This window comes from Phaethon aethereus (genome assembly GCF_964289735.1).
Source record: "Phaethon aethereus genome assembly, chromosome: 1".
Taxonomy (NCBI): Eukaryota; Metazoa; Chordata; class Aves; order Phaethontiformes; family Phaethontidae; genus Phaethon; species Phaethon aethereus.
Genome location: NC_138575.1, coordinates 153173690 through 153187429, shown reverse-complemented (window position 1 = coordinate 153187429; position 13740 = coordinate 153173690).

The window sequence follows — 13740 nt, the reverse complement described above, 5'->3', positions numbered from 1 at the left end:
CTTTCAGGTAGTTGTAGAGGGCAATAAGGTCTCCTCTCAGCCTCCTCTTCTCCAGACTAAACAACCCCAGTTCCCTCAGCCGCTTCGAGCGAGGTGGCTGCACTGCAAAGCAGCAAAGGCTGTGCCTCCAACTAGGTGTCTTCCCTCCCTTCCCTCCCACACACAGGCAAAAAGGACCTATGCTGGAAGAGGCGCTTTCTAGGGTTGCAACCTTCCCTGCAGTACATCTTGATCGCATAATAAGATATTGCTGAGGACAGACACAGAATCCAAAGAGGTGTGCCCACACTGTACAAGCCAGTGCCTGCAGCTTCACATTTTTCATCTTCAGAAGATGAAAATAATGCATGCTATAGAAAGCTTTCTAATTTCCCATGCAACTCAGGACAAAGACTTGAGGGTGATGCAATTGTCACCTCTCATCAATATAAAAAACAAAAGGAGATTACTTCCGAACTTTTCCAAACTTAAAATATTTGTGAAGTATTCCTTAATTACTCTTAAAAAATAAAATACACAAGGAATAGGGCTCTGCTTAGCCATGCTGAACAGGAGCTAAAAGTAGCAGTTCTGCAAGAGGTATCCTCAGCCCCTGCTGACTGATGTGACTCCGTGACACCAGGTGCTGTGGAGTGATCACTCTTTGGTTCCATGAATCTAGACCGAGACAGGGCATTTATCTCAGTTTGCTCATCACAAAAAGACTAAAACTACTTGTAAGATCATTTCATGTTGGGACAAATGAGCATGGAAGAATGCAAACAGAAGTTATGCCTTTGTAAAGATGTCTCACAAATCAGAAGATAATTTTTTTCCCCCTGTATTGGGTTTGCGTGGCAAGGTTTTGGTAGCAGGGGGAGTTGCAGGGGTGGTTTCTGTGAGAAGCTGCTAGAAGCTTCCCCTATGTCTGGCTCCAAGACGGACCCGCCGCTGGCCAAGGCCGAGCCCATCTGCAACAGTGGCAGCACCTCTGGGGTGACAGATTTAAGAAAGGGGGGAGGAAAAAAACACGTGGGCAACTGCAGTTGGAGAGAGGGGTGAGAATGTGTGAGAGCAGCAGCCCTGCAGCCCCCAGGGCAGAGCAGCAGGAGGGGCAGGAGGGGCTCCAGGCGCCGGAGCAGAGGTTCCCCGGCAGCCCCTGGGGAAGCCCATGGCGAGGCCGGCTGTGCCTCTGTGGCCATGGAGCTCCACGCTGGAGCAGATCTCCACCTGCACCCGGGGAGGGCCCCACGCCGGAGCAGGGGGATGCCCGAAGGAGGCCGTGACCCCATGGGAAGCCCACGCTAGAGCAGGCTCCTGGCAGGGCCTGTGGCCCGTGGGGAGAGGAGCCCAGGCTGGAGCAGGTTTGCTGGCAGGACTTGTGACCCCATGGGGGACCCAGGCTGGAGCAGTTCGGGAAGAACTGCAGCCCGTGGGAAGGACTCATGTTGGAGAAGTCCATGGAGGACTGTCTCTGTGGGAGGGACCCCACGCTGGAGCAGGGCAGGGTGTGAGGAGTCCTCCCCTGAGGTGGAAGGAGCGGCAGAGACAACGTGTGATGATCTGACCACAACCCCCATTCCCCATCCCCCTGTGCCGCTCGGGGGGAGGAGGTGGAGAAAATCGAGAGTGAAGTTGAGCCCAAGAAGGGAGGGGTGTGGGGAAGGTGTTTTTTTTAAGATTGGGTTTATTTCTTTCTCATTACCCTACTCTGATTTGATTGGTAATAAATTAAACTAATTGCCCTAAGCCGAATGTTTTGCCCGTGACTGTAACTGCTGAGTGATCTCTCCCTGTCCTTATCTGGACCCACGAGCCTTTCATAGTATTTTCTCTCCCCTGCCCAGCTGAGGTGGGCAGTGACAGAGCAGCTTGGGTGAGTACCTGGTGTCCAGCCAGGGTCAACCCACCACATCCCCCTAGTTAAATCTTGGTATCCATTTGGGGACAGACTTTTTAGTAGGGCCTGTAGTGATAGGACAAGGGTTTTAAACTACTGGAGGTTAAATTCAGTCTGGATATAAGGAAGAAGCTTTTTACAATGAAGGTGGTGAACCACTGGTGCAGGTTGCCCAGAGAGGTGGTAGATGCCCCATCCCTGGCAACATTCCAGGTCAGGCTGGACGGGGCTCTGAGCAACCTGCTCTAGTTGAAGACACCCCAGCTCATTGCAGGGGGGTTGGACTAGATGACCTTTAAAGGTCCTTTCCAACCCAAACCATTCTCTGAATAATTCTATGATTCTATGATTTGTTTATCTTCCTTCCAGGTGAAATAAAATAGCCAGAGAAATAAAACACAGCCAATTTTTTGAATGGTCGATATATGGATGTGAGGAATACAGGATCAGTTTGCAGAGAAACTTGCTCGAAGACTCATTATAATCCCGTTTAACATTGACCCCTAGTGTTGTTCGGCAGCATCTTTGGTTTTTATTGGGAGTTAGGCAAGAAAAGTGAATAAACCAGACAAAAATGAACCTGCCTCCATGCTGCAGGACTGTATCAATGCTCAGCCCCACAGGACTCCACAAAAATCCAACAGAGAGCACACTATGTTGCTCTGTCTTGGTTAGCCATTTCTTTCTAGCCTTGGTATCGTAAAGATCTAGTGTCCAATGTCTGGCTAAGGATTCGAGGATCATTTTATAGTTTATAAAAAATAAAAACCATCCAGAAAAACTTCCATTGGCACATCCAATGGAGATCTAGATGAAAAATTTGTTGATGATATTTTATTTTAACAATGTCTCACTGTGAAATTCTCTTCTTTTTGCAGTTGGGCCTATTGTTACAAATTTGATTAATATTTGGTTTACATTATTTACATAGTGCAAAATGTCATGGCATAATACCTATTTGGGCAAAAGTTGGGGTCAACATTTGTGGATTTCAAAGGCTTTTAAATGCTGACTAGCTATTTCTGATGAGAGCCATGTAGGACCACCAAAAAGGGAGAGACTGAGCCATATCTAAAGAGTAGAGCAAGTGTATAAAAGGCAAGGAGAGGGGAATCTGAAAATCAAGTAGAAGAGAAACTCCAGATCCTAGGCATAATGGCTGCATGAGTAAACATACTTACATAGAAAAATGAAGCTAGAGAAGACGATGAACTTTATGACAACATTTTTGTCATCTGTGAGAAACATTAAAGATAGAATGGGTACAGCTCTCCAATCACTACCCAGATTTTGCAAACCCAGATTAAACCATATGGAGTCATAACCTCATGTGAAGTGGCTAGTTTGATTTGAATTTAACCAGGATATTCCCATCAGCAAACCCTAACTAAATAAATAAAATCATGAAAGCACAACAAAACAAGTGGCTAACTAAGAGCCTGAACTTGTAAAGGGTGGAGCACTGCCGTGACAACTGACTCCAGGGCCAGTGGATGAGGCCACAGTTCAGGCATCAATGTTTGTATCTGTATTATCTTTGTCAGCTCAGTTTGAGTTCAGTGTGCTGAAGACAAGCAGACATTTTATTATTTCAGGCATTAAAAATATGTAGTTCTCATTCTTAATTTGAAGAAAAAGAGATGAGTTCATAAATATGTTAAAACTTAAGTCACATCCTAAAAACAGAAGATAAAACTTCTAAAAGTAGTGTTTAAAAAAAAGTGCAAAACCAATATGGACAAACCAACAAACCTAGGTGAAGCTAATTCGCCAGGGAAAGAGAAGTAATTTCATCCTCTAAGCACTGATGAGAAATCTTGGCCCATTAGCTTCAATAGGAAGAAAGTTTCATTATTGGTTTTTGGTTTTTCATAAGATAGTCTCAGCTAGCAGCTATAACAGAAGGCTTTATTCAGTCACTCTTCTTCACTCAGAAGTGCTCTATAGTTTCTCTTATTACTGATGTTGCCATCAGTCAGGTTCCCAAGCTTCCCTCCATCCTCCAATAGCAAGCTTAGTCATTATGGATAAATAACACACTCACAGGTTTGTTTTGCATCAGAATACCAAAAATAATTCTTTTACTTCCATATAGAAGTTTTAAAGATAGACCTATTCTATTGTGTATTTTACTTTGGTACTTACACAGCAATTTGGATCAATGGAAGAGTTAATGTTATGAAACATTTCCAAAAAATCACTACCTGTTGCATATCTTCACACATTTATTAGACTTACAGTGGAAAATAAACTGCAAATGTTATCCTACTTTAAAACAAACGACGACAATCAGAAAAAAAAAAGAAAAAAAGGAGAGAATAGGTAATAACGCCATGAAAAAGAATACTGTTTTAACTCTGCAGGTAACTATTGAAAGCTCAAAACACTTCTTAATCTCCCACTGTCATTTTCCACTTAGACTAAGGATCAATTTGTAAGTTTTCAGCTTTCCAAAAGACAGCAGAAATTCACACACACACAAATCCATCAGCTGATTCGAGACTTGTACAGTAACACTAGAGGGCAGGAGAGCAGCTTTTAAATCAAAGTCTTGCGATTTCAACAGTTAGGTGTGCCGAGGATCTCCTCTTTCGTTAGGGAACAAAGTGGAAATGAGGTATTTCTGTTGTTATAGACTACTTACATCTACTAAAAGTGTAATGATTTTTATTCCCACGTACTAGCACAAGCAAGGCAGCGCAAATCGGAGCTGAAGAAATGAGTTTGCAATGAAATATCCTTTCACTAACCCTCTTTATTTTTAAACATAAGCCAGCATCCTTCCAGCCATGTCTTTCACTTCTGTAGTCTTTACTGGCAGATTTAGTTAATGTTTCATTAGGCTTCTCCTCTTCCTGAAAAGGAATTTTATATATTGTTTGATATATCATAGTCAATCGTAAAAAGTTCTTCAGATTCACTGGGCTTCCTGCCCCATCCATGTGCTGAGGACCATCTGGTTCTGCTCTTACAACTAATTTCCTTGATACAGGTAGTCAAGACAAACAGCCTCTCCTGGGTCAAATGTGTCTCTGACTTGTACAAGGAAGATGTGATCTTATTTAGCCCCAGTGAGAATCAAGTGTCTTTGACCAAGCATACAATTTCATAGAATCACAGACTGGTTGAGGTTGGTAGGCACCTCTGGAGGTCTAGTGGTCCAACCCTTCTGCTCAAGCAGGGCCACTGAGAGCCAGTTGCTGTGGACCATGTTTAGACAGCTGTGGAATATCTCCAAAGATGGAGACTCCAGAATCTCCCTGGGCAACCTGTGCCTGTGCTGTTACTCTCACTGTGAAAAAGTGTTCCCTTGATGTTCAGACAGACCTTCACATGTTTCAGGTTGTGCCCACTGCCTCTAGCCCTGTCACTGGGCACCAGTGACCACAATATTTATTTATTTATTTATAAGATGCAGAGATGTACATAACATCAAAGCATTTTTATATCTGCAAGTTGGCACTAAAACAAAGAAACAAAAACAAGTTTGGAACTTCAGGTTAGCAATTTCTGCGGCAGCCAGCGCTATCTTAAAATGGGAGTGCATAGCCCCTCCCACCCCCCCAACAAATCACAGGCTCAATAGTCAGTCACAAGAAAAAGCATGTTCATTTCTCACTCCTGCAGAACACAAGTATCTAGGGATGCAAAATGAAGAGGGGATTCACGCCATGAGCGCAAATCTGTCAAAATGCAAATGTGATTATGCAAAACACCAGATGCACCTGCAAGAACATTTGTTGCAATCTATCTAATATTGAGATAATACGTGAGGTTTTGTCTGCTTGTCATGGGAACATGTTTTGTTTTTTTTTTTCTAAAATGTTTCCATGAAATGGTGAAGTGCTTCTCTGACAAGCATGCTGATGCATGGTTCAGTACACAAGGTTCAGTATAAGGGCTGTAAAGTGATTAAAGGTTTTTTTTTAATTTTGGAAGCTAAATAAATAAATAAAAACAAGTTCTGGCAAGAGATTCAGGGGATTAAGTTTAGCATCTCAGTAGAGTTGTTGACTAGTCAAAAACACTGTTTTCATCCTCTGAAATGAAATTCTCATCCATTTCAGCAGAACAACAAAACCCTACAAGAAAATAGAATCTGCATATATGGCTATCACCACACCTTTGAAAACCTGTAAGCTTCAGAGCAACAGCAATGATAGGAGTTAAAAGACAACCTTCATGATAATGACAACAATAAACATGGGGAGAAGAAAAAAAACACAACAAAAACTAATTCCAAAGATGCTACAAAACTGTTTTTCAAGGAAACCAAAGTTGAAGCATACATACTTACATTCATTTTAGCTATTTTCCATTTCACATGCATTGCATCTCACACAGCCATTGATTCCATTTCTTTATGGAACTGAAGGATACAAGTACCGAGGTATAATATCCTCATGTAAGAAGGTTGCATCTGTCTGGTACAGCGACCTGAGAAAAGTAAAAGTTGTTTTCTGTATATGATTGTTTCAAACATTGCATCTTAGTAACAGAATAATCAAAGTCCAAGTTTCTTTAAGAAGAAATGCCAACAAACTGGGTTTCATGTTAGCTAACCAGAAAACACGTCATGGATTTTCTCGTCCATGCTGGTGATGAACTGCAGCGGTGAGCAGTCCCCTTCACAGTAAAGGGAGATGAGTAACAAGCTGTACAGCTGCCCAAGCTACAGTCCGTGCAATACGTGCTAGGTCTCATAGTCAACAGATAAAGTTTTCACATTACTCACTACTTCACCGTCCCAAAGTCTAGAGAGAAAACTCTTAACCAAGCAGGCACATTCCTATAATACACAGCATGCACATTTCAAGTAAACATCAGTATTTTTACTTCAAATGAAATGTCACATTGATCAAAACTATGCCCCAAGCCCCAGAGTTCTTAAAATATTGGAGCACGTGTGTGTTGCATTACTTGTGGTTCACAAGAGTGTTCTGGTCTGCTTCCTCCCTTCTCCTGCATGTAACTATCTGACTGCTTTCTACTCCCATACCTGTGCTGTGTCGAGCCACAAGAGCTACCGTTATGTCATGCAAAATAATTTTTTGGTTCCAGATTGCTCTGTTGCAGCCCTGAGCATGAAAACATACACACCTGAGCTACACCTCTACATCTTTCAGTTCTAGGAAATGGAGGAGTAGAGGGAGAAGATGTTTTAAAAAGATCAGGCCACTAAGTCCCACTACAAGGAGGACTTTACGGACTATTTTGTGAACCTAGATACCCAGCGCACGTGCATACACACAAGACAGGACTCATCTCCCTAAACACAAGCATCTAGAGTCAATTTAGGTATTGCTGTGAATTCATCTGGCCTCCCAACCCCAGACCAGGAGGGCAAGGCTTTTCAGCAGACTAGTCCCATACAGATGTCACAGATACTCTACAGTAACTGAGATAATACTCAAATTTAACTACACTCCTACATGTGGAGAAATTAATTGAGATACTGGGGTAGACTCCATTCGATATTAAGCCGCATACATTTGGGTACCTAGGAGATAGATGCTTGAGGTCTCATTCTAGTCAGTACAAATATAATTAACATCATCAACAGAGTCTAGAGAGCCAGTCAGCTCCCCCTAAAGCAGAAAGCTATGTTTGGTCCGCTGAATTGTTGTTTTTGCTCCACTAACAATGGAAACTCCAAGGAAAATGGCAAAATCTAGACTCATGGCAAATCAAGCCAAGAGCATCTCATCTGCCTCCCAGTACATCTAGCTTGGCTCACTACCTTTACTATTTTTGAGCTACGGCTACGTAGACACCACAAGAGACAGGGCATATTACTTTGCATACTGGCCAACATGATTGATTCGAGTGCTCCTCAAGAGAAATCTAAGGGATATAAAATTTAAAAGAAAATTTTAATGAAGCAGAAAATAACTCTTAGGGCTAAGTCCTACACACACTCATACATAAAGAGGAGCCTAATCACAGAATCATAGAATAGTTAGGGTTGGAAGGGACCTTTAAAGGTCTTCTAGTCCAACCCCCGTGCCATGAACAGGGACATCTTCAACTAGATCAGATTGCTGAGAGCCCCATCCAACCTGACCCGGAATGTTGCCAGGGATGGGGCATCTACCACGTCTCTGAGCAACCTGTGACAGTAGTTCACCACCCTCACTGTGAAAAATGTCTTCCTTAGATCTAATCTAAATCTGCCCTCTTTTAGTTTAAAACCATTACCACTTGTCCTATCGCAACAGGCCCTGCTGAAAGGTCTGTCCCCATTTTTTTTATCAGCCCCCTTTAAGTACTGGAAGGCTGCAAGAAGGTTTCCCCGGAGCCTTCTCTTCTCCAGGCTGAACAACCCCAACTCTCTCAGCCTGTCCTCACAGGAGAGGGGTTCCATCCCTCGGACCATTTTTCTGGCCCTCCTCTGGACCCGCTCCAACAGGCCCATGTCTTTCCTGTGCTGAGGGCTCCAGCGCTGGACGCAGGACTCCAGGTGGGGTCTCACCACAGTGCAGTAGAGGGGCAAAATCACCTCCCTTGACCTGCTGGCCACGCTGCTTTGGATGCAGCCCAGGATACGGTTGGCCTTCTGGGCTGTGAACGCACATTGCTGGCTCATGTCCAGCTTTTCATCCACCAGTACCCACAAGTCCTTCTCAGCAGGGCTGCTCTCCATCCCTTCATCCCCCAGCCTGTACTGATACCAGGGGTTGCCCCAACCCAGCTGCAGGACCCCGCACTTGGCCTTGTTGAACCTCATGAGGTTCACATGGGCCCATTCCTCAAGTTTGTCCAGTTCCCCCTGCATGGCATCCCATCCCTCAGGTGTGTCAACTGCACCACTCATCTTGGTGTCATCTGCAAACATGCTGAGGGTGCACTCGATCCCACTGTCTGCATCACTGATGAAGATATTAGACAGTATTGGTCCCAATACAGACCCCTGAGGGACACCACTTGTCACTGATCTCCATCTGGACATTGAGCCATTGACCACTACCTGCTGGATGTGACCATCCAGTCAAAAACATCAGTCCACCCATCAAAACCATATCTCTCCAATTTAGAGAGAAGGATGTTGTGGGGAACTGTGTCAAAGTCCTTGCAGAAATCCAGACAGAAGACATCCGTAGCTCTTCCCTTGTCCACTGATGTGATCACTCCATCACAGTGACTTTTAATTGTAGTGAGTAGTATAGATTTGTAATAAAAGTTGCCTTTTGTGGTGCAAATATTTATTTATTTCTTAATATTGAAATTTATCTTGAAGGCTTTACGTTTTATTGTGACCAGCATGAAGAAGCAAATGAAAATTGTATTTTCTTAGTTTCCTTAAAACAGGCTTCTCTTTCTGGGCTCCTGAGCAAGAAGGATTAAATGTCCTTAAGCTCATCCTTGGCACCTCTGATAGCCATAATGGAATAATACTGCATGTATGAAAGACAGAAATCAGCATGAAAGAAGCCACTCTTCTAAAATTAAACTCTTGGAAAAACCAAAGCCATATGTGATCTTGGTTATTCTGATACACTCAATGGGACTCACTCACCACCACTGCAATGAATCAAAACCTGCTGCAGAGAACAAATATAAATACCATGATTCTTTATTTTAGAAAAATGTAACAAACAGCAATACGTTTGCATCATCTAGATAACCTCAGGAAGAAGAGTGTTCTACAAGCAGCAGACACAGCAAAGGCTGTTTTCTTACGGACTGAGCCACGTGCCCCCAGAAATGATTTGCCAAGCCCCATCTTCCCTTTCTCCACAATACCTTCAGTCCCCATGTTCCCACATCCTTGAAGCCTCCTGACACATCCTCCGACTGCAATCCTGAACCATAAGCACCCTCACTGGAGTGCTGGCAGGCACAGCTGTGTAAGCCAACCTAAAATAAGACAGAGAAAAACTAAATAAAGACACTCAGTTTAATTGCAGGTTGCTTTCTTGACAGCTTATGCAGTTCATGGTGGGCAATCAAATAATAAAAGATTGGATACAGAAAGTAATGTCATGCTATTGAGCCTAGAATTAGAAGAGATTATATTATTTCTATATGAAATGGCAAGGAATCTGTAAGATAATTGAAGAATGCTGTTGGGAGATGTGAAAAAGCCAATTGTTTTGCTTTCGATCCATCTCCAACTCCATGCATGCCCTGGCTGCTCCCAGTTGATCAAGTTCAGTCCATTTTGAGATTCACTTTTTTTAGACCCATTCAAAATCAAAATAACACCTTTTTCCATCTCCCTACCCCAAAGCTTAGCCACGCTGCAGGCAGCAGAGAGCAAGTCACACCATGGGAGCAATTCAGATATTCTGCCTTTGTAAAGTGGGGATGGCCAAGGGTTGCACTCTGGCAGGTTTGTGGTACTTATACACGGGGTTGGAAACAGGAGTCCATGTGGGTTTGGAGTTGCAGGGATGAAGAGGAAAAGCTTTGAAACGGGAGCAGTAGAAGGTCACTCTCATTTTCCACTCATCTGGACAAAACAGCTGAGTTAGGGACCGTCTCTGAAACCTTCCCAGAAAGATTGACACCTGCTCCGGGGCATTTTGGGGAACGTCTCCCACCTCAACACACGCCTCAGTTTCAGAGGCCTCACTTCAGTTACAATGCTCAAGCCAGAAACAAGGACGCTCTTCCAATTTCAAAGAAAACTGTTTTCATGTACAAACTTAAAGTGAGCATACCCACTTTAACTGGATCAGTTTTACATGTGCAAGCATCAAACAGACTCAAAACAGTCATTTCAAAGCAGCAGGAGGAAGCTATGTGCTAGCACCAGCATACGGCACCTATAGGTATTTTTAGAACAAAAAAAAAGACAGTTCTCAATGTAGATAAAAATATAGAAACTTCCACAAAGTGCAAAAGGTTTCATATGACTGTGGACCCCTCCCCTTCCTCACAAGATTTAAGATACCAGAGTGCAAATTTGTAATGCAGTTTATTTTAACTGACTCTCCATACCTTCACAACTGTTCTAAGTAATATTAGCAAAGCAGTAGGTGTATCAACACCACTTAACCATTAGAGTAGCTTTGCTTATTGCTAGTTTTGAATTTGAAAGAGAAACTTATGTATTATTTGAAACTACTTAAAAATCAAATTTTCCCCTGTTCACACCTAAAATAATTTTTAAGCCTCAACTGCCAGTTCACAAAGACCTTGCTGTTCACAACACCATGTGTCAGCCCTATCTATTTGCTCACATGCCTGCATCACCCCCAGTGAAGGAACAAAACTTTGGAGTCTATCTATAAGGACGGTCTCTTTGAACAACCAGCTAGTTCATGAGAGGTTATGTCAGAGCAGCTTCCCGTTGCAGAAACGAGATGGGAACCCATGTGAGCAGAGCCCGCTGGAGCAGCACTGCCGTAGCCTCCCAGCATAGCTCAAGCAACCATTTCTCATCCCCAAAATGCAAGCTCCATCCCCAAAAATAGCTTGCTCAGACAAGCTAACTTTTCAGGAGAGCACGAGAAAGCAGCACATAACACACAGATATTACGGAGCAACCTGAGATGATGTACTCTCCTTTGACAAGGTAAGAACTAGATAGATGCTAACAAAGTAATAGCATACTTTATGGGCATTTCTGTGCCTGTTTCCTCACCTTCACAGAGTGTTCCCTGGGCCCCTCCAAGATCCCGCAGATCACAGGTCCTCTGTATGCTTCAGACCAGCTCCCTGTGACTATGGCTGCTCTTAACTGTCACCCATCCCCAACAAGAGCATTTTCTTCTCTTCCAACCCCCATACTTCCTGTGCATCTTTTTTTTCTTCCCCAGCAAAGACTTTTATCTTAGAGGTTAGCACCAACTCCTAATTTGTATATTTTACTTCATTTTTTGTTCTGCATTTCATAGTGTTTCAAACTTGGTCCGCTACTGAGATATTTAAACCAAAAGAGAGCAGATTCAGGCTGGATATAAGGAAGAAATTTTTCACAATGAGAGTGGTGAACCACTGGCATAGGTTGCTCAGAGACGTGGTAGATGCCCCATCCCTAGCAACATTCTGGGTCAGGTTGGACGGGGCTCTGAGCAACCTGATCTAGTTGAAGATGTCCCTGCTCATTGCATTGGGGTTGGACTAGAAGACCTTTAAAGGTTCCTTCCAACCCAAACTATTCTATGATTCTATGATATTTAAATTTATTTTGTTCTCTCTGAGTTCCTGCAGTTTGCTGCCCTGATATCTCACTCTGAATAGGAGCCACTGAGCTCTGTTGAGTTACCATTACACCTGGTCTAAAACGGAAACATGCCATTTATGAGCAAATTGTGGGCTCCACCACTCATTAGTTTCTAAATAGTATCAAAATCTCAATCAAACATATTATATATAGAAAGGTCCACAAACTGATGAAGACATGCTTGTCAACCATACTAATTTCAAAGAAATTTTAAACCAACGAATAAAAGAGTGGAGTGGTAGCACTCATAACAAGCCACAGGTTTCCAAGAACTGAAGGTACAAAAACCTGATTGCATCCTCTCTTCTGCCATGGAAGCTATTTGGACACCTGAAGGTATCTTTAGGGAAGTTGAACGTGATGACAACGCTGACTAGATAGGACTGTTGGACCTAAAGAAACCACTGTCAAAAGGATTAGTCTCTTCATTATGTGACCTAATGGAAAGGTGAACAAGGATTTTGCTTTCCTCAGGATGTTGGTTACCAAAACGTGAAAAAGTAGCAGACCTACAAATGCAGTTGAGTAAAAAAAGGCAAAATAATTCTGTGTTTTACTGCAGGTATATCTGCCATATGCAGCACACATGCTCAACAGTGCCAGAGAAGAAACAGCCCCAAAAGGTCGACAGCGTGTGAGGTGAAAATCTCACCTAACTAATAACAGGAGGAAATCACTGAAGTCAAGCAGTTTTACATCAAAGAGCAGTTACTGCAAATAAATCGAGAGGGCACATGGATCCATTTTTCTGGGCAACGAAGCTGGTGAGGGGTCTGGAGCGCAAGTCTTATGAGGAGCGGCTGAGGGAACTGGGGTTGTTTAGTCTGGAGAAGAGGAGCCTGAGGGGAGACCTTATCGCTCTCTACAGCTACCTGGAAGGGGGGGTTGTGGTGAGATGGGTGTTGGTCTCTTCTCCCAAGTAACTAGCGATAGAACGAGAGGAAATGGCCTCAAGTTGTGCCAAGGGAGCTTTAGATTGGCTATCAGGAAAAGTTTCTTTACTGAGAGAGTGATCAAGCATTGGAACAGGCTGCCCAGGGAGGTGGTGGAGTCACTATCTCTGGAGGTGTTCAAAAACCATGTAGATGTGGCACTTCGGGACATGGTTTAGTGGGCATGGTGGTGTTGGGTTGGTGGTTGGACTCGATGATCTTAAAGGTCTTTTCCAACCTTAATAACTCTATGACTCTCAAATGGATACTCTTGGCCTGCAACCAGCTGCCATCTTTGTGGCCTTCTCCATGCTGTTAACTCTACCATAGGTTTTCCGTCTCCATGAAAGCATACAGAAACAATTGCTGTTCTTGTACCAGGCATACCCGCTCCAGGATGCATTTGCCAGCATCTGAATTATTTCAAATGGAGCTTTTAATTCATTCATGTTACCTGTTTTTCAGTAAAGCTAACATTTTTCAGTAGTGTCCTGGTAGATAATGATTCCCTAATCTGTGTGATACCAAAAATGTCTGGACAATGAAGGTGTTGTAGGAAACCTCCTGACAAGCCACCTGCCATCGCTGCAAAGCCTAGAGGAAAGATTTTCACCTCAAGGCCTCAGTGGCCAAAAGAGGGGTCAGGAGGCAATAGGTCTCTATGGGGGCCCTCACTCCATCTCAAAACTGTGGAGAAGAGTCTCAGAATAAATTTATTAGGGAGTGGGTGCGGACTACGGAGGAAAAGCTCAGAATAA